This window comes from Plectropomus leopardus, chromosome 5, assembly GCF_026936395.1.
Source record: "Plectropomus leopardus strain MGB_pleo_1.0 chromosome 5, ASM2693639v1, whole genome shotgun sequence".
NCBI lineage: Eukaryota > Metazoa > Chordata > Actinopteri > Perciformes > Serranidae > Plectropomus > Plectropomus leopardus.
In genome coordinates, this window is record NC_142180.1 from 5,432,122 (window position 1) to 5,453,956 (window position 21,835).

Below are 21,835 nucleotides of genomic sequence, written 5' to 3' on the forward strand. Positions count from 1 at the left end.
GAGCAGCTGCAGCCAAGCCACACATCACCAAGTGCAATGCAAAGCGTCGGATGCAATGGTGTAAAGCACGCCGCCACTGGCCTCTAGAGCAGTGGAGACGCGTTCTCTGGAGTGATGAATCACGCTTTTCCATCTGGCAATCTGATGGACGAGTCTGGGTTTGGAGGTTGCCAGGAGAACGGTACATTTCAGACCGCATTGTGCCGACTGTGAAATTTGGTGGAGGAGGAATTATGGTGTGGGGTTGTTTTTCAGGAGCTGGGCTTGGCCCCTTAGTTCCAGTGAAAGGAACTTTGAATGCTTCAGGATACCAAAACATTTTGGACAATTCCATGCTCCCAACCTTGTGGGAACAGTTTGGAGCGGGCCCCTTCCTCTTTCAACATGACTGTGCACCAGTGCACAAAGCAAGGTCCATAAAGACATGGATGACAGAGTCTGGTGTGGATGAACTTGACTGGCCTGCACAGAGTCCTGACCTGGACCCGATAGAACACCTTTGGGATGAATTAGAGCGGAGACTGAGAGCCAGGCCTTCTCGACCAACATCGGTGTGTGACCTCACCAATGCGCTTTTGGAAGAATGGTCAAAAATTCCTATAAACACTCTCCTCAACCTTGTGGACAGTCTTCCCAGAAGAGTTGAAGCTGTAATAGCTGCAAAAGGTGGACCGACATCATATTGAACTCTATGGGTTAGGAATGGGATGGCACTTCAGTTCATAGTATGAGTAAAGGCAGGTGAGCGAATACTTTTGGTAATATAGTGTATCTGGGTATTTCTGACATCAACACGCATAACTGAATTGATATTGAAGAAACTGGATCAATATCGAATCAAATCAAAAAATCGTGACCCAAAGAATCGAAATTGAATCGAATTGTAAGGTTCTTGACAATACCCAGCCCTAGTGTCAGGTTTAGTCAGACTTTGGATGGAAGTATTAAGAGCGCATCCTTCTGTGTCTCATCCAGCCGCTAACACTGAGCTCTCATTATTATTACCAGGGGCAGATGTAGTGATTTGGGGGCCTGGGGCCACAGGCACATTGCCTTATTTTCAACCTTTATCTTAATTTAATATGAGACATCCCTAAAATATGTCTTCAGTGTACAGTCTAGTTTTTTCTCAGTTGAAGCACTATTTGCTAGTCTGTTTTATGTCTTCCCTATAGATACACAGATAAACCAATCATAGGGAAGTCATGGATGAAAATGAAAACACCGAAAAGTTTCAACATTGATAATATTTTACTTAAAAAAAAAGATATTGTTCCCATCAAAATGGCGGGGGAAAAAAACTGCACACACAGATGTGTGTTAAAGAAAGGTACTTTGGCCTAAATGTTCACTTGTTATTCTCTTCTTTTTTATTTTAGGGCTATATTTTCTAATTGGGAAAAACAGCTTGGTTGTACTGTACAGTAACATGCACAAATAAAATCCAAAATGAAAAAGGATCGTGATAAAACTGTAATATGATTTTTTTGATATATTGCCCACCCCTACATTAGTATTTAAAACATTTCTTGGTACTCATCCATCCATGAGACTGTTTGTGTGCAAGTGTCTTAAATGGTGAGATCTTTTTCCAATTCATCAGGAATTCTCTCCATTTTTTAAATCTTCGTTCACCATAGAGGCATTTCAGAATTTTTTTTTTTGTCACAAATTACAAATCAATTATTTTTTTCCACACGTGGTGAATACGTAGTTAAAATACAAGTGATCTTTTTGTGGGGAAGCAATTCTTTTAGGAATACAAAACATGGTCAAAAGAATGTGGACATCAAATTTTAAAGTGATAACATGTCATTCTGACACTACGGATGTTAATGTACTGGCACTGCAACAGGTTCTCATCCCAAGTTGTAACATATTGCTGCTTTCTTCCGCATCTACATATTACACTCTAGGGATCTTTTGGACTCTGCTGTGAACGTTCCAACAACATGATGTCAACACAAGCACCATGGTGGGATTACCCTGCACGTGGTTATGTTTAGAGAACACAAGCACATAGCAACCAATGACAGGCTGCCACGGATGGTTAGGTTTAGATAAAAGGGGCACATGCTAAGGTGAAGAAAAAACATAGAACACCGGACTTCCATATGAAAGTCCTGGATTCACCATTCACCAACCCTACTGCCCGCCCTATAGGGACCTTCATGCTCCTTATATTAAGTTGTTACTAACAGCGTTTCAACCTGACGCTTGCCAGGGGCGTATGATGCCGGTCATCAGGGTCTGTCCGGCCGCATTCTCAAGTGCCGCTGTCCGCCCGCATGTCATGCTGCCATGGCAGATGCCATCCAGCCGTCCAGCCATCTGGCTACACATCATACCACTGCAAACAGTTCTGTCCTGCAGCGTTTCCAGCTAAAATCCCCCTAGTGGCATTATTATACAGGCACAAAAGATTGCCTTTGGTATTTCTTTAGGTTTTCCACGATAGAAATATCAAACTGTAGCTGAAACACTCAAGAAAAAAGTTAACGTTGTCTGTAAATTTGTGCCAAAGATTGTCCTTGTTTTGTTTTTTTTAATTTATTTTTTTGGCTTTTGTCGCCTTTATTGGATAGGACATAAATAGTGTGAAAGGGGGAAAGAGAAAGGGGGGTGACATGCAGCAAAGGGCCAAAGCCGGACTTGAATCCGAGGTCGCCGCGGTGAGGACACAGCCTCTGTACATGGAGAACCTGCCCCACCAACCGAGCCACCAGGCGCCCAAAGATGTCTTTTTAATCTGACATTGGTAGTAATGTGTTGACATCACACCATATGGATGTTGGCTGGAGTTTGACATAGTCAGCGGCAGCAGCTGTCTATGGACTGCACTGAAAGACCTCTTACTAAAACTTTCCTCTTTTTTCTATTGTTTTTATTGGTAAACACTGAATAAAAGTAGGTGAGAAAAGGCACACTTTTAATTCAGAAAAGCCTTTAACAGGCCCTACTTCACTACACAATATTGTATGCATTAGAAACTCAGTAAATTCATTACTGCTCTGCACGGCTGAATAAAAGGCCCAATCAGGGATATCCAATAGTTGATGGTGTCTACGGCACGCAAGCGCACACACACACACACACACACACACACACACACACACACACACACACACAGAGAGAGAGAGTATCTAATTTAGCATTTCTATAGACTTTGAAACACATAGTAAGGAGGTACTAAGGTGTGACTCGCATGGTAAGAGGAAGTATTGATCAGTGGACTGTGGTCATGATTGTTGGTAATCTGACTGCCAAGATGCTCTCTTTCTCTCTCTCTCTCTCTCTCTCTGTCCCTCTCTCTGTCTTTCTCTCTCTCTCTCTCTCACACACACACACACACACACACACACACACACAAATGTGAACAATGCATCATTTACACATAAAATACTCAAATAAGCACAAAATACTCCCACATGCAAATATGAAACTCATATATCCTGTTAAAAAAACAAAACATAAACTCGTGCTCTGAATGTTATTAGTGAAACCCTGCAATAATTAAACGGTAGTGAAAAGTAATTAAATTCACACACACACACACACACACTTGAGATCAACTTGGGTGATTTATGATTCTGAACGCGGCGTACACACATACATGGATCTTAACACTCGTCCTCCTGTGTCCACTCTACCACCCACACAGTCTCACTTAATAATGATTAATCTCAGAAAAAGCCCCGGTGTGCTGAATAATGGATGCTTTTCTCCATTCCTGCAGTTTAAATATATACATATTACCCCATGAATAATTAACACCTTCATTTCACAGCTGTCTCTTGAACACAGGATGGAAAGGAGAAAGGATTTAGTTCACCACTGTCCTTCTTCTCCTGCCTCTGCAGGGCCAACAGGGCATATAACAATATTTCAACAAAATTTAGTTGGACACATCATTTTTCACAGTTGACATTCTTGTTCAGGTTCCTATAACTGGCACACACCAGCATCCAACACAAATGTATTCTTTTGGTTTTGGTTTGTAAAGAAATCTGATTTCTCTACTTGCTCAAATCTAAATACAATCAAAAGGAGACTGTCCTCTTCTGAAGAACAAAACGGTTGGTCGTCCCAAGACAATGTATTATTATGAATATATGACCAGAAGAGTTAGCAGCCATGTAAATTTTTAGTGGTGAGGTGGAATTTCAACATAAAATCCAGACACCAAAAGCCACCTTTCACAGCTGTACCATACGCAGCCTGCTAGTTGCGAAAACAGCCAGACAAAATCGTTGGTGTTGTGATCGTACGTCAAAAGTACGTAATGAGTGCGATAAGAGAATGGGCTGGTATAACTCATATATTTTGGAAGACCGTACTCATGTGACATCGTGCTCAGTAGTGTAAAAAAATTATGCAATGAAGAAGTAAAAAAATACGAGTAATGTAAAAAAGGTCTAAGTCTAGTAAAGAGGCAGACTCATTTGGTGGACGGGTCACAACACAGCACTTTACCGGGAAATCAGTACTTAGAACCAAATGGACTTATAGCAAACTTTGAGGTTTGCTATAAGGTATGTCGTCACCATGTTTCTTCTCCGAAACGTAACCACAGTAACTGTCGTTGCTTCAACCTTACCTTCTTAGCTTTACATTCAGTGCGTAAGGTCATTCACGGGGCACTCATTAGTAGTATATCACACAAACTGGGCATTTTCATAGGATATCATATGGAACACTGTATGAGGATACATTGGCTCTCAATTCATACAGTGTGTACATAATAACAAATATGTTCCATAGATATCTCGAGCTCACACTTGACATTGAACTTTCTTGGATGAACAGTTGGCAAGAAAATGTAAGGACAGACAAAGAGGCTCCTTCCATTTTAGTTAAAATCTTGGGTGCTGTCAGGCTGTAGGCACAGAATTAAATATTAAATTATAAATTAAATATTGCATCAAACAGAAGATGACAACTTCATAGGGGGACCAGAGTTCAGTAACAAGTTCGAAGCGAGGGCGAGTGTCACTTGCACTCATGATGTACACTAATTAAGCCATGGATATAGAGTCAACTGCAAAAAAAGTTTTAAAAATTCATCACTTGATATTTTCCAACTCACATTCTACAGCACGGCTCTCCGTGTGCCAACTATCACTCAAGTATTGCATTAGATCTGTAACAGATGGATTAGATGAAGATGTCGTTAGCGCTGTTACATTAAAATGCTTGGTTTCACTTGTCATGGATCCTTTATGCTGGTTCTTATCATTTCCCTCCCTCTAGACCTCCTCTGCTGCCGCTCCATGCCATCCAAACTTTCCAATAACACATTAATAAGGACAGAGCAACTGTAGCCAGCAGAGATTAAAGTTGGATTAAGCAGATTACAAATCAGATTGAAACTTCCCAGCAGCATTAGTGATGATACCTGTGATCACCAGACCATGGATGGGGCATGACACTAACAATACTGACAGGACTGAGGCATATATTTAACTTTTAGGGTGGTTTTTAGATTCAGGACCTGGGCCCGGATCCAAGTACGCTTGACCCCATTTCAGCTGATTAGTGTGAACACAAGAGTCCTGGAAACCATACCGGAGTCCACTTGAAAAAGTGATCCCAGGCATAGATATAGAAATGTAGATATCTCATAGCATCAATGTAGATATCTCATAGCATCAACTTCTACTACATTTCAGAAAAAATACACACATTAAATGAAGTTGCATGAAATTTAAAGTAGCAGAAAATGCAAATACTTAAGTAAAGTGGCAGTACCTCAAAACTGTACTAAAGCACTGTATTCAAATAAATGTACTATGTTACACTCCGATATCGCTTATTTATAAGTCCGTGCCTGCATGTCCCAGTGCTGTGTCTATTCCAAGGATCACTGCTTTAACATAGAGCTGATTAGATCCTCCAGTAAGTAACCACTATCATATTTATTTTCCGATGTTTGTAACAAAACAAATTTCATGAAAATCGGTTCAGAATTAAGCGAGTTACAACTGATTTTGTTGTAAAATCTGAATCTCTCCATTCACAAGTATTTGTTTAATAGCAGATTTTGACCCCAATATGGTGCCTGTGCAGACACACGTCAAACCGGGAACGCTGTATCTACCTTTCTATATCTATGGTCCAAAGCACAATTCATGTATTCTCAGGTACGGTCTGCAGTAAGTGTGAGGCAAACAAGCTCGTATTTGTGTGTGCCGCGGTCACTGCCATTATAAAAACATAACTTCTCTCAGTGGTTTGGTAGCTTGTCTGCACATTTTCAAATGCACTGTGGAAATCAAAATATTATAGATATTCCAAACAACAACTGGTCTGTTTCGTACCTTACAGACAACCACAAGTTGTAGTCACTGAGTAGAGTTTTAAAGGCATTAAATGCATTCCTCAACGCCCCCCTTCTCTTCTGAAACCTTCATATCCCTGCAGCACTGAGGCCAGTTTCCTGCATGGAACATTAACTAGTGTGCCTAGTTGACGACGTGAGTGGTTGCATCTTTTTCTTTGTGTGTGTTGAGTGTCCAAATAATGATGTTTTTCTGCAGGCCAACCCAGAGGCTATCGTCCCCCCAGTCCTCATTGAAAAGCCTATGGGATTTTTCCATTGGATTTTGGATCACTCCAGAAAAGAAGCTCTGTGGTAAACAAACATTTATGGTATTCACAGGTTTTGTCCTGCAAGATAATCTTCACAAATGAACACCACTGTCAGGACTTTTGAAGCCTAAATGTAATCACCAGAAAAAAGCTATTGCTAGGCTACAACGAACTACACTACAGTCACAATGCCACTGCTGGAAGGCAGTATAGCCGTGTTCGATGTAGCTCAGTGTGAGGATGTTCTATTGTCTCATTTGGCAACTTGTTAGCAACCATCATTTTTAAGACACAGAGAAGCTTCAAAGTTCCAAGTGGGGTATTTACTTGTGTATTTTATGTCATAGCACAAAATGTTAAAGTCTCTTAAACTAGCAAACTAAAGACCTTAATCGAGACATCTTTCCAAGAACCCATTCAAAAATCCCACTGACTTTAAGACGAAGGGACTGGATGTGCTAAAATGCTAACAGATTTGCAGGTTCTCTGTTGGCAGATTGCAAACCAACCAAGGCCTATGTGTATGCCGCCACCTACTATCAGAGTAGCAGACTACTGTTAAAACACCCTAAAATTAAGTGATTATTTATCAAACAGAGATATGTCTGGGCAGGGCTGTTTTCTCCCTTCAGTCTTTGCTGTAAGGCAGGTCGAACCTTGTAGGCTAATTTTCAGTATTCACAGGCATTTGTTGAAAAGCTTTGCTGTTTGTGCATGTGGAGCAGGAATGCACCGGAGAACTGTAGATGGAATATCAACAGAAATCTTTTTAGCAAGGTCACATCCAGAAGGGCAGGAATGTAAAGTAGCAGAGGCAGTGTAGTTACACAAAATGTTGTGTACACATGACTTCTGTTCACAATGAGATGCAGAAGAATATCTGAAAACATGCCTTATGGCCACGTGATGTAACCAAATTAATTAAACAGTTGCAGCCTCTGAAATGCTGCACAGCACAGTCTGATGCTTTGAGTTTACCACACTGTGTATGTGGGCCATAGTATTAAATAATAAAGCTGACTTTTTATCTGTGCGTTGCTTTCCGTGGAGAATTTCAAAGAAGTGAAGTACAAGGACGGCATATCTCACATCACAGACTGGCTGACCAGAGAGCAAACAAACACTTGTGAACTCACAGATGGAGTTCAGCCCATCAACACTGCAGTCTCCACAGCCGAGCACCTAGGAGAACAACACCTACACACACACCTACACATAAGTATCAATGAGCACGACCTCAATCTTTGCTGCCTCCACGCTGGTGCTGCAGAGATCCAGCCACCCCCACATGCCCTCAATCTACAGATTAACTGTGTTAAGTGTGTGTGAGGGAACATTTTGATCACTCTTCAGAACAGTGCTTCTGAAATTTAAAATTTTCATGACTTTTGAGATGAAGAAAACATTGTCCTATGTAAAACTTAAGAATAATTGTGGGGTAGTTGATTTGATAAAAATCAGCTGCCATTAAAGTGAAGATGTCTTTTCACCACTGAGGAGGACCAACTGCTGTATATCACACTGGACCAGACCCTAAACCATTGGCCACTCCAGACACCCAAGATTTAGATAGTTGAAGGCGGTATCATGATACAGGATATATATCTTAATATTTTGAAATATCCTTTACACTTATGTTTACTACTAAAATACAAAAATACTGAATGAACTGCTGTTACAATAAAGTTAAAAGAAATAGCTACTATCAACACAGTTCAAAACTTTAGTGTTTAAATGACATTTCATAAAATACAATTACAAGAAAGACAAATTAAGTACTTTTACGATGAAATTTGAAAAAGTATTTTTATAATTACAAAAATCAAAGTGGGACCCATGGTGCTTTTATTTTGAGGGACCTGGCTCAGGCAGGAAGTGTTAATGTTTTTGTTGTGGACTTGAAGCTTCAGGTCCACAGTTGGATGTTAGCGTTAGCAGATAGTTAAATTTTTTTTATTTATAAGTTGCTCTGGTGCTCTGTGGTTGAAAAATGTGACTAAATGGTTGCGACTGGAGCTTTGTTAATACAAACACACACCTCACCTGCTCAACCTACCACCAGTACCACTCATTAAGTTAGACTGTTACCGCAGCGCTGTTAAATGTGATAATTTATTCTCTGCAAGTTGCAAACAAAACAACATTTCCCAAGTTCATATATTTATAGTATTTGCTAATCGGAGGAGTGCTCTGTGGTAGCAAAATGTGACTAAATAGTTACGGTATGGAGCTCTGCAAAACCTGCTCTGTGTGTGTCTGTGAGAGTCTGAGAGCCATAGAAGAGAGCAAGAGAACCAAAAACAGTGGCTTATAAAAATAACATGACAATCTATACTCAATTTTCAAAATAATAGTCATTTTGTGCATCGAACACGGAACAAGCCGCGATACATTGAGTAAATTCAATATATCACCCACCCCTAATGGGCCTCATAAAAAAATATTTTTTATGGTAAATGGACTTGCACTTGTACTGCGCCTTTCTATACTTTTAAATGCACTGCAAATCCCACAACACAACACAAAATGTGCTACAATACATCACAACACAACAGAAGTGTTTCCAGAGGACACTTAATAATGATGCACACACATGCAAATATGCTTGTTTTGGCCACAGTTTGTGACTTAATGGCGACAGCTATCCATCAGTGGTGTTGGAAAATGAAATAGAATGCAAGTGTTCTTTACGGCAGCCAAGCCAGCCTCCACTATGAAAAAAGTCAGTTTACCTAATCACCACGTTTGTAAGAGTTGACTTAAAAAAAAAAAAGCTTCATTCTGGTTAATCACATTTATTCAACAAGTCAGTCAGTCAGTGAGTCTGTCATATGTTAATGATTAAATAAATACATAAACAAATGAATATATGAATGAACCAGTGAATAAATAGCTAAATAAACACAGAGATAAGTTAATACACAAATAAATAGAAAAGATAAATTAATTAACACAACAAAATGAGTAATATCAGATAATACATTAAAATAATAATAAAACATAATAACTAGATATTATATTGTTTTATCATTTTAATGATCATATAATGTTAATTACGCCAACACAGCACCTGCATCTCAACAGGATTTACAGTACAGGAACACTCAGAGCTAACGGCAAAGTAACCAAGGGATGATGTATCACAAAATGAGGATGCCTCACTAGGAGGTCCTGCATCACCCCAGGGTTCCACATTGATTTAAGAATGATTTACAGCTCGGAGTAATGTCTATGATCAGAATCGATCAGATCAGTTGCTATGGATTCAGTGGACGATCCATTCTAGCATCAACCCTGCCGTAGGTAGCTGTCCAAGATGGGGGACCGCTCGTGCATGCGCAGAATAAATAGGGTTGGCAGCATGGATCAAGTACTGACAGCGGCCCCTTTGGCATTTGCCAGAAATGCCAGAGCGGCCAGTCCAAGCCTGACTTAAAGGACGTGAACAAATTAAAATGCATATACAAGACACATGATCATCTACCAACGCCCTCCACTCACATCCCTTTCTGTGGCTAGAGTTCTATTATTTACATGTTTAGACTTGGGGATAAACAGCTGGAAACTGATGGTAGTAATGGTAACTCTCATATAATGGGAACACAGAATAGACACAAGCAGATTTGATTAAAGGTCTATATGAGCAGCTGTATACCCAAAGCTGTGGTTGAGCGTGCCCTATGGGCTGCAGCTGAGAGAGTCAAATTCAGTCCAAGTATCGCCTCTAACCTTCTAGTGAACTGTAATGTTGGCGTTACCATCCAGACCTCACAGCTCATCATCAAAGAGGGACAACCATTGACAGTCTAATGGCTGATGGCCCGGCCTGGCTCACAGCATATAGGGGACGAGTGTTTCCCTGCCAGGGCCGTCCCATGAGGCTCTCTAACACTGCAGCCTGTCAAAACCAAAGTATGTGATATCACTTGGAAAAAGGTTTCCGGCTGAGAGGGCTGGATTGTTCGGCTGGGTAACTGCATTTTCTTTTATTTGAAAAACTTTGGGCCATATAGTGCATTTCTACCCATGTGTGAGCAGAATCTGGAGTTGAAAGAAAGACAAAGAGGCAGAGGCAAAGAACAAAGGCCAGAGTTAAAAGCAGAGTCTAGATACTGTACATCTAAATGTATAGAGCTGCGTGTTTGAGAGGAAAGGGGAAATTCAAGGACTAGGAGAACAACAGGAAGAGACGGAGGGAGAGAGGGAGAGAGAGAGAGAGAGAGAGAGAGAGAGAGAGAGAGAGAGAGAGAGAGAGAGAGAGATGTGTTTCAGGCTGCCAAAAAGCCAGTGAGATCTCCTGTTGATCAAAGGCTGCCTCTCTCCTGCTATCTCTCTCCATCTCTCCTCTCAACTTCTCCTCACATCTTTTTTGACAGTATTACCAAATCCCCACAAGTGCCAGTTGGAGAAGTGAATCAAATATTCTGTATAATCTGCTGATGGCAAGAGTGAAAAAAACTTCTTGCAAACTGACATCCAAACACACATTTCTGACAGCCCAGAATCTGTATCTTCATAGTCATTAAACAGCCAGCGGAGAGCCGCCCAAATCAATCTGCGCTCACATACAGTACACAGGTATATAAATATATAGACTGGAAAGCTCTCAAAGCGTGTGATGTAACCAGGAATCTGGGTCAGCGCTCTTTAACTGAGTGAAGCAGACAGTTTTTGTACGAAAAAAGCAACTTGACTGATTTCAACAACCTAAAAAGGCCGATTTACTGTATGCTGCAACATGCAGCGTTAATGTCGTCAACGAAAACTACCAGCAAGACTGCAAACACATGTCTGGTGAAAAAAAAGCTAGTCAGAGTTGAAGAAAGGAAAACAACGTAATATCATATCATCATGTAATATGGAGCCATAAGTAAAACATCAGCTAAGGGCCCCTCCTACCTGATCCATGATCCAGGGGAACCATTTGCCACTGCCAGTCACACCGGACAGCCAGGTGCTCCCGATACAGTTCAACGACCTAAGCAGAATACAGAACAGGATGAAGGATTAACAAAGAGTATTTATTGAACAGAATATAAAGAATCGAAAATATTTAGAATAAATATAAAACTAGGAAAATAAGGAAAAAAGGAAACTTACCTGAAAATTAGTAAAGAAAGAAAGAAAAATACAAATATCAATAAAGTTTTTTTTTTTATGGAATAAAGTGTTTAAAAATTATAATGATTTTCTCATTTTGTAACATCCCTATCTCTAAGGCTTAGGCCAGTAGAAAGGGGCCAGTTGAGGTGGTTCGGGCATCTGATCAGGATGTCTCCTGGGCGCCTCCCATTAGAAGTGTTATGAGTACATCCAACTGGTAGGAGGCCCAGGGGCCAACCCACAACATCCTGGAGGGATTACATATCTCATCTGGCCTGGGAACGCCTAAGTGTCCCCCAGGAGGAGCTGGAAAGTGTTGCTGGGAAGAGGGATGTCTGGAATACTCTGCTCCGCCTGTCCCCGTGACCCAGCCCCGGATAAGCAGAAGAAAATGGATGGATGGATGGATGGATGGATGGATGGATGGATGGATGGATGGATGGATGGATGGATTTTGTAACATATTTTTAAATATATAATCATGATAATCAGAAATGCAGTTTTTTTTTCTTTTTTCCCTTGCTAGTTTTTTTCCGTAGCTTTTTCAAAAATAATTTTCTGAAATTTGTGGAATATTTCTTACCAAGATGCTTGTTGCCTTTTCCCATTTTGAAAGAAATTGTACCAATTTGGTCAGAGCTGAAAGGTTTAAATACTTAAATATGCACAGTTAATTTCCTAGCTTTATCCTTTTTTTCCTAAACCTTTTTTCCTAGCTTTTCAAAAATAATTTTCTAAATCTACTAATTTTTTAGTTTGTGGAAGATTTCATACCAACCCTCTCTTTGCTTTTTTCCTATGTTTTTGAAAGAAATTGTACCAATTTGGTCAGAGTTCAAAGGTTTAAAAACTTAAATACAGTTTATTTTCTAACTTTTTTCTTTTTTTCCCCTGACTTTTAAAAAATAATTTTCTACATCTACTAATTTCTTGAAATTTGTGGAACATTTCATACCAAATCGCTCATCGCCTTTTCCCCATGTTTTTAGAAGAAACTGTACCAATTTGCTGAGCTGAAAGGTTTAAATGCTTAAACGCAGTTTTCTTTTCGTAGCTTTTCTTTTTTACCCCCCTAAACTCTTTTTACCCTAGCTTTTAAAAATAATTTTCTTAATTTGTGGAGCATTGAGTGTGGTGAGTGTTTGCAGGCTTGTGAATAAGCTGTTGCTCCACTTACATCTTGCAGCAGCTTCTCCAGGTTCTCCTGGAGCTCGTAGAAGTAGCGGGAGGTGATGAGGCCCTCTCTGCTTTTCTCCAGGCAGTCTCTGGACAGCTCAATCAGCTGATGGTGGATGAAGCTCAGGACCCCCCGTATCTATTTTCCAAAAATAAGAATAGGCATAATAATTCTTTTTTTGAAAAGGCCAGGATCACACCGTTCATACTTGTACTTGAATAAATTCACTTAGTTACTTTCCAAAACTTCTAACATAAATGCATACATTTAACCATTTTTCTAACTAAAAAATAACATTTTTATTGATAGCAGTTTGTAAAATATTCTGTTCTCAATGAAAATAAGAAACAGTTCTTAATCAGACCTGACTCTTGACTTATTTATTTTTATTTATTTATTAATATGATCAAGGTAAATACTGAGGCAGACAGTAGGAATATACATGTTTAAAATTTAGTAATTTAGTAATTTTTCTAAATTTAATTTTAAAAGAAAGGGGGGAGCAGTAGGATTATATAAGTATTCACTAGCTTTTACTCTTTTTCCTACATGAAATACTTTTGTTGTATACTGTTTATGTCTAATAGGTATTCTGGCAATATTTTGTGATGTTTATTTTTATTTTCCCCTTTCATTTTGCATGTTCAAAATAAAGATCTAAAACTGAACATCTACTAACATTTTTCTCATCACAATTCATAATTAATCTGGAAAGTTAAAAGAAACTGTTTAAAAGAGTTTTTGTTTTGTTTTGTTTTTTTACCAAAGTTGAAACTCTAACATCACATCCTTTTTAGGTGGAAAGCAGGTTTATGTGATTGTACTATCAGCCTGAAACTAGATTAAAATCCAGTCTCTTAAAAAGTACTGGCAATATGTTATTATGGTGGCCCTGAGTGTCAAAACACAACAACATTACAGAAAACAGAATTTCCAAAAATACTAAAGCATTTCCCCAAACAATGCATGTTTTGTTTTCTGAATTTTGTTTTGGTAATTGATTTTTTTTATTTTGGGAGGTTTTGGAAAATATTGCAGTGTTTTGGGAAATGTTGTAGTGTTTTGGAGAATGTTGTGTTTTGACCCTCAGGGCCACCATATACTACTGAGAAAAACAACAAAACACATTTAAAATGAAACTAACAGATGCAAAACCAATACTACATGAAGTTCAGAGCACAGCAGCCTCAGCTCACACTGAGTGAACACTGGTGAACAACACACATTAACACACGACAGCTCCCAATCCACCCTCTCAGTAACAAGCATGACTGTATACAACAGATCTAAATTCATGAAGTGTGCGGCACGCTCTTTGATGAAGCTCCATATTGACTGTAATACTATGCGGCATTGCACAATTTTCCACGCATGATCAATTCATGATCTACTGTATGAAATGAGGCCACCCAGTGAATCTAATCTGCATATAGACGGCAGCTAATGGAGCATTTTAAAGTTAGTTTTTTCATCGGGGAGGTTTCTCCTGAGAGCTGTGGCCTCCTTTAGATGAAGCGTGTCTTTACCAAAGGCTCGGCACCAAAGAGCTTCACTTAGTGACAGCAAATCTCAACATGCCATACCTTAATTATTCTCTTTACTCAGGGCAAGATGGGCATTTGGAGGAAAAAAATCGAATTCTCTTTGTTGTGTGCACGTCTTTGCCATGGGAACGTGGGGAAGAGTACCTGTAGGAAAATACTTTCAGATGAAAAGTAATCTGAAACTAGTTCTCAAAGGCTGCTGATGGACAATAAAATGCTGTTTTGGCTTTAACCCTTTGAAAGCCAAAGAGCCATTACTTTCCTTGTGCCGCTCTCAGATGCCTCTCACAGGTTTTTAAACCTTTAACTCTAAGCAAATTGGTTCATTGCTTAAAAAAAAAAAGAAGGAAAAAAGGAAATGATCACTTTGGTAATAAATGTTTCAAAAATTTTGAGAAATTATTAGATATAATTTTTTTTAAATAGGGAGAAATGATTAGGAGAAAACTATGTGTAATTATCATATTAAAATGATGTTACAATGTTTCATAATTGTAAGTAATTTTTTCAGGTTTTTTTTATTATTATTTCCAAAATGTTTGTTAATTTTTTTTAATTGTATTTATCTGTATCTATTTATAATTGTAAGAAAAAGTAAAAGAAATCCTCTGCAATTTGTAAGAAAAATAAAACAAAACAAAACAAAATAAAATATTATTATTATTTATCTTTTTTTATTACAATTTGCAGGTAAATTCTCGCACTTTTCTTAATTAATTTCTTAGCAATTTTTGGTTAATTTATTCCTTTGTTGCTCACTTTCGCCTTCTTTCCATGTTTTTGAAAAAAGTCAGTTATGTCCCAGTTCATTTGGTTATTCTACAGCTGTTTATCCAGAGTATGTCTAAAAGGAATACAGGCACAGAGACCACAGAAACACAGTCCAGATTCAACAAATCAAACAACAGGACACAGCAAAACTCTGTAATCATGTCACTTCACTACCAGCCAAAGCACACACAGAATAAACTGAGTAGCAGACCAGAAAATTCCCATTCATGTGACCCAAATGCCTGAAAAGAGTTAAAATAATAATAATAATAATAAGACTTACCTTTCTGTGAACGTCTCTCTTCTCATCTCGTCTGCTTTCCTGCTCCAGATACTCTAACAGGTGGATCCCAGAAACACCAAAAAACAGGCTCTGAAATGATCCCAAACAAAATGATGCGCGACTGTATCCAACTCACTCTTTGTTTCCTTCTCGGCTTCATGTAAAAAACGGTGTTTAGACAGCTAAACGTTAATTTTGTGGAGAAATGTTTGGGAACCGCTTCCTGGTTGTGAGAGGGCCTGTGACACAGGTGTAGGCGGTGAGCCTCTAACAGTAACTCTCAGAGTCAGCGGGCGGCTGGCAGTCCTCTCATGTCCACCAGGGGAACAGGCTCATTCACTCTACACTGCGCAAAGTGAAATTGAGAATACAAAATATGCCTAATAGAAACACGTCTATTTCGGGGAAAACAAACCAAAAAAACTCCTGTTTATCATAAAAAGCCATATTTCGCAAAACTGCAATGGAAACACTTTTTTTGCTTTGCTTTTTTTTGCTTTCATAGCTCATATGATGTGTAACAGCGGGTGGCAGTAATGCGACTTCATGGATGCCAACCGCCATTGAACCCGAAGAAGAAGAGAAAGTACAAACAAAGTCACATGACATTCTATAAAACATGACTCAGCATGTGTGGACGGAGGACAAGACCAAGGCCTTCTTAAATCTGTAACGAGACATTACGGCGATGTTGGATTGGCCTTAATGAGTTGCTGCAATAGAAATAAACCTTACGATGTTTTAGACGAAAAATCGCGTAACATCGCGAGACAAGTCGCATTATATCACTCAGTGGAAAAGCAGTCATCTCGCAATTATGTTTTATCGAAATTTCGAAAAATGTCTCGTAGGAAAAGAATCCAGTGGGTTCTGATTTGTTTGCAGATCAGATTTAGACGTGAGAGCATAAAAAAATGTGCATATGCATCTGTTATTTTGGGAAGCATTCCTATGCAGAAATAAATGAAATAGGATACAGATACTTTAGTGCATAGATGTCAAACTCTGGCCCGCGGGCCAAATATGGCCCGCAGTGTAGTTATATTTGGCCTGCGAGGCAATACCAAACGACTACTAGAGCTGGCCCTAATACATCCATGAGCTGGCCCGCTAGGATTATTCAGCGCATGTACCGCTAATACTACAAATCCCAGAATTCTCTGCTCGTGTTTTGGCGCGTCAATCAGTACAGGACACATAAACACCCTCTCCTCTATTGACAGTTGTCTTAGCGAGTTCATGCTGCCACTGGCACCGTGCTACCCATCCCCAAAATGGCGAAAAGAAAGGCAGAAAACAGGAGCTTTCTGGACAGGTGGGAGGCAGAATATCTGTTTACAAATGTTAAAGACAGACCTGTTTGTCTTGTATGTGGAGCCAACGTGGCTATAACCAAAGAGTACAACATTAAAAGACACTATGAAGCGAAACACCACAAGTACAAGGACATGGACATGACTCAAAGGCGCCAGAAAGTAGAGGAGATGAAAAGAAGTTTGGTTTCACAACAGACTATGTTCAAAAAAGTAATGTCACAAAGTGAGGCTGCTGTAAAGGCGAGTTTTATTGTGGCAGCAAAAATCGCAAAATCAGCCCGGCCCTTCAATGAGGGAGAGTTTGTGAAAAAGTGCATGATGAAAGTTTGACCTCGTGTGCCCAGAGAAAAAGCAAGCATTTTCAAACGTGAGCCTGAGCAGAAACACAGTAGCTGATCGCACATGTGATATTGCCACCAATCTATATGACCAGCTGATGGAAAAGGGGAAATATTTTCTTGCATTCTCTCTTGCTGTGGATGAGAGCAGCGACACATCTGATGCTGCCCAGCTGGCAGTCTTCGTCCGTGCAGTGGACTCAAATCTGTGTGTTACGGAGGAACTTTTGGGCATGGCACAACCACGGGAAAGGAAATCTTTGAAGACGTATCCAAATGTGTAACTGAAATGAAGCTGATTTGGGATAAACTCGTGGGATTAAGGACAGATGGTGCGCCAGCGATGTGCGGTCAAAAGAGTGGACTGGTGGGCAGGGTGCGGGAGAACTGTGCGGGTGAGCTAACTGTTTATCACTGCGTTATACATCAAGAAGCACTGTGTGGCACAGCCCTAAAGATGTAACGTGTTATGACCACAGTAACACGAGTACTTAACTTTATAAGAGCCAAAGGTCTAAATCACGGCCGGCTCAAGTCTCCTCTGGAGGAGTGTGGTTCGGAATACGCATACGTGCCTTATCACGCAGAGGCGACATGGTTAAGCCGAGGAAACAGATGTTTCGAGCTCCATGAGGAAATATGTCAGTTTCTGGAAAGCAAAGGGAAAGACACAGCAGAGCTCCGGCAGCAAAGGTTTCTGTGTGAGCTGGCCTTTATGTATGACACGCTGAACCTGCAGCTTCAGGGGCGGGAGTATCATCACAGACATGTGCGCTGCAGTGAGGGCTTTTAAAACTAAATCGTGCCTGTGGGAGAATCAGATGCTGCAAGGAAACATGGGCCATTTTCCCTGCTGCCAAACAATCAAAAGGCATATCTCTACCGCCGTGTTCCCATGTGCACAGTTTGCTGAAAAACTCAGCGTACTCAGCGCCGACTTTGATGTCCAGAAATGTAGGTTTAAACTGCTCAGTAATCCGTTTGCAGTTGACGTGGAAAACGCACCTACCAACCTCCAAATGGAGCTGATTGAACTCCAGTGTAGTGACACGCTGAAGTCAAAGTATGATGCTGTGGGTGCCGCACAGTTTCCACATTTCATCCCTGACACAATGCCTCAGCTCCGCACCTCACCAAGCTGCTCAGATGCTCTCCATGTTCGGCACTTATCTATGCGAGCAACTGTTCTCCTCCATGAAGATGACCAAAACATCTCACAGGAGTCCTCTGACAGACCAACACCTTTGCGCCATCCTGAGGATTTCCTCAGCTCAGAGCCTGAGCCCAGATATTGATGAACTAGCATCCAAGAAGAGATGCCAGGTATCTGGCCTGAACACAGAGTAGATCAGTGTGTAGCAAACTGAGCTACAATTAAAGTTGTCTTTATGCACTTTTTCGTGCTAGTCCAAGGCATGGGCTTGAATGGTTGCACGTTCATTGACTACTAATAATTGAATATTATTAGTAGTCAATTGGTTTATTATTGTTATTTTATTTTAAATCTATTATTAGCCTGTGGAAAAAGATTACTGTTAAATTTAAATTTAAAGAAGGCTGCAAATTAAAAAAGAGGCATACGATTTTTATATAAATTTTATTTAAGAAAATTATGCCATTGATGCGTTGTTTTTTTTATTTGAAATTCGATTTTGCATGTGTGTAATATTAAGTTATATCAAGCTTTGCTTGTTCCATATTGTTTGAACTTGTTTGGGTCCATTTTTCAATAAATATCAATGTTGGCCCGCGACTTTGTCCAAGTTTTAAATTTTGGCCCACTGTATATTTGAGTTTGACACCCCTGTTTTAGTGCATACAAGACGTGAAACTCAAAGCACAAAAGAGGAGAAACGAGGAATCATTCAGTGCAAAACACTCTTTAAATATGGAATTTATCTCAGACCTTTAGGACTGCATGAGAACTCAAATTAACCCTTTGAAACCTGGATTGTCATCCGTTTTCTTGTGCTATGTTCAAATGTCTTTCACAAGCATTTAACCTTTGAAACCTGACAACATTGTTTGGATTTCTTTGAAACGCATGGCTAAAAAGGCAGGGAGCAACTTGGTAAGAGAAGTCCCGCAAATTGCAAGAAATTAGGAAAAGCTGAGAGAAAATGAACTGAAAATACGTTTTTTGAAAAAACTAACAAGAGAGAGAGAATAATAAGAATTTTTTAAAAGGTAAAATTCAAGGAAACAAACTAACTATGGATATGTATTCAAACTTATTTACATTCATGTCACTTTTTTTTCAGGACATTTCTTTGTTGTTGTTTTTTTTAATTTAATTTATTATTATTACCATTTTCATTCCTATTTTTGCTCCACATCTTGTTTATTTTCAGTAAATTCTTGTCAAATGGCTCGATGCCTTCCTTCCATGGTTTTCAAAGAAAGTTAACCAGTTTGCTCAGGTTTCAAGGGATTAAGACAATCAGAAGAAGACAGACAACTTAAAGGAGAATTTTGCCAATTTTTAAAATTTCCCGTTACTCACATAGTCTGAGACAATCCAAAGCTATTAGTTAACAAGCACAGGTCTCCCCCCAAAATCCAAAAACTAGAGAGTTTAGAGTTGTAAAACTTCTGTAGCTGCTCCATTGGAATTGGAATTCTTAATTCAGGTGGTGCTCCCATTTAAACAGCTTAAAGAACACAAACCTAAAGAGAAAATAGAGAAGGAGGCGAGCAAATATATTTAAGTCAGTTTTGAGTGTCAACACAGGACTCTGATATGACGAATTAGGAGTGCACGATATTGTTTTTTATCCGTGACATTTAGATTTCCCGAGAGCTGAGGGGCCCAAACCAGGGAAAGCATGTGTACAGATGTCCACATACCTTTAACCCTTTAAAAACTTGGGCAAATTGGTTTGATTTCTTTCAAAAACACAAAAAGATGCAAAAAGCAACGAAAAAAGAAATGGCCCAAATACTTTAAGAAATCAATAAAAAGTAAAAGTAAACGCCTGAAAATTTGTTTTTGAAACAAAGAAAGTAAAAGCACAAAGGGCAAACAAGACTTGCTGAAAAGTGCTTCAAAGATTATATAATTCTGTAACATAATTTTATATATGTAATTATGATAATTATAAATCTATTTTTTTCCAAATGTTTCCCTTTTTTCCTAGAATTTTTCTAAATATGCAAATTTCTTGCAGTTTTTGTAACATTACTCCCCAAGTTGAATATTGTCTTTTTTCCATGTTTTTGAAAGAAATCTCACCGCTTTGCTCCATGGTCGAGGTGTAATGCTTGTGAAAGGCATCTGAGTGCAGCCCAAGTGATGTCGCTCCAGGTTTTAAAGAGTTATTAATAACCGGCAGTACATTAGGTTTTCATGCACATTTCCAGCCACATTTTATCTCAGAACCTCGACCCACTTTAAATGGTGGAGGATAATTAAATTCCCTCCAAAATAAACCCAAACCTTTGCTCAACCTTTAAGTTTGTCACCCCATAAGTGGTTAATTGAGTAATCTTGAATGTAATTCCAAAAATGGACTAATTAAGTACATAAAGCTAACAAAATATTAAAAACAACCCACTTGAGTGCTGCACTGTGAGCACAGCAGATTGTAAATGCACTTTTTCTGTAATTATTTGTGAGAAGCATCATCTTTTATAAAGATCTGTGTGCTTCTTAATCTAATCAAACACTGCCCTCCTATGGCTTAATTGGGTCATCTACATTTTAATGCTCACAACGCCACCAAACCCCTGCTGGTAATTGAATATCCACTTGTTCTCCGGCTCAGTGAGTGACATTGATGAAGCACAGAGGGTGAGAGTTCGTCGCCGCAACACTATTACAGTTAGAGAAGAGCGGCGAGCGCGGAGGTAATGATCGGACTGCCAGCTCAGCTGCACCGGAGAGAAAAACAGATCTGAGACGAGGGAGCTGCGCAGAGAAACACACAACAAAGATGCTGATCTGCTGCTCTGATCTCGATGTGTTTGCCGCTCTGTTTATCTCAGGAGACTGATTTAGATCCAGAGAGGGACGGAGGAAAAGAAAGAAGACGTTGAACTGACAGAAAGAAGAAAACACAGAGGGGGGCGGGGGGGTTGAAGAGGACAAAAGTTTGGATAAGAAACAAGAGGAGGGATGTTTGCAGAGGCGGTCCTGGGTAGTTTTGCGCCCTGGGCGAACCCCCCAAAAAGTCATCCATTAACATCATATTATCTAAGCATAATGCCTCAAATTTTAATAGTTGCTAGTTCAGCAAAGCTAAAAACCAAATACAGTCGTCTTCTGTGGCTACGTAGCAGCATATTAGCAAGAGGATAATAAATAGCGTATAAGCTACTGTTTCATTACGTACAATTAACGTCACTCGACCTGCATACCTTTTATCTTTTGAGCGTTTCTCCTCTTCTTCTTTCCCTTTCTTTCTGAACTGGACATTTGATGGTTTCTTTGGTCTTTTGTCCATGATACACCCTTGACTCAATTTAACATCATCACCTTTTCCCTCCGTCAAACGCCCATGTGGTGATGTTCAGCATATTCCAACATGCTCTTATGTTGAAAGGACTGCAGCAGGCAGTAGTTGTGAGCGGAAGCTCTGTATTGCGTATTGAGAGTTATGCAGACGCTTGACGGATTTAATGCGGTCAGACATTAAAGTGAGTTCCGGGAAAAACCCGACAGTTGTGGCAGTTTTTACATTTTCACATAGCGCAATAAATGTAAAAGTATCTATGTT

The 21,835-nt window shown here is 39.5% G+C and overlaps 1 long non-coding RNA gene and 1 pseudogene across 2 annotated transcripts in view; one reads left to right on the forward strand and one right to left on the reverse strand.

Moving 5' to 3' along the window:
- The window catches only part of LOC148189503 (uncharacterized), an 83,296-nt gene extending 67,564 nt beyond the window's left edge, over positions 1–15,732 (reverse strand). The window contains exons 1-4 of one of the 2 annotated variants that reach the window (XR_015776513.1): positions 15,467–15,732; positions 14,452–14,556; positions 12,869–13,006; positions 11,488–11,566 (exon numbers count right to left, since the gene is read on the reverse strand). This is a non-coding gene — a long non-coding RNA (uncharacterized LOC148189503). Of the gene's footprint in view, positions 1–11,487; positions 11,567–11,785; positions 12,046–12,868; positions 13,007–14,451; positions 14,557–15,466 lie in introns of those variants that run through there. The other variant, XR_015776514.1, reaches the window with a different exon arrangement.
- Positions 15,733–16,740: 1,008 nt separating this feature from the next.
- Positions 16,741–18,467, forward strand: LOC148189504 (general transcription factor II-I repeat domain-containing protein 2-like; annotated as a pseudogene).
- The last annotated feature ends 3,368 nt before the right edge of the window (positions 18,468–21,835 follow it).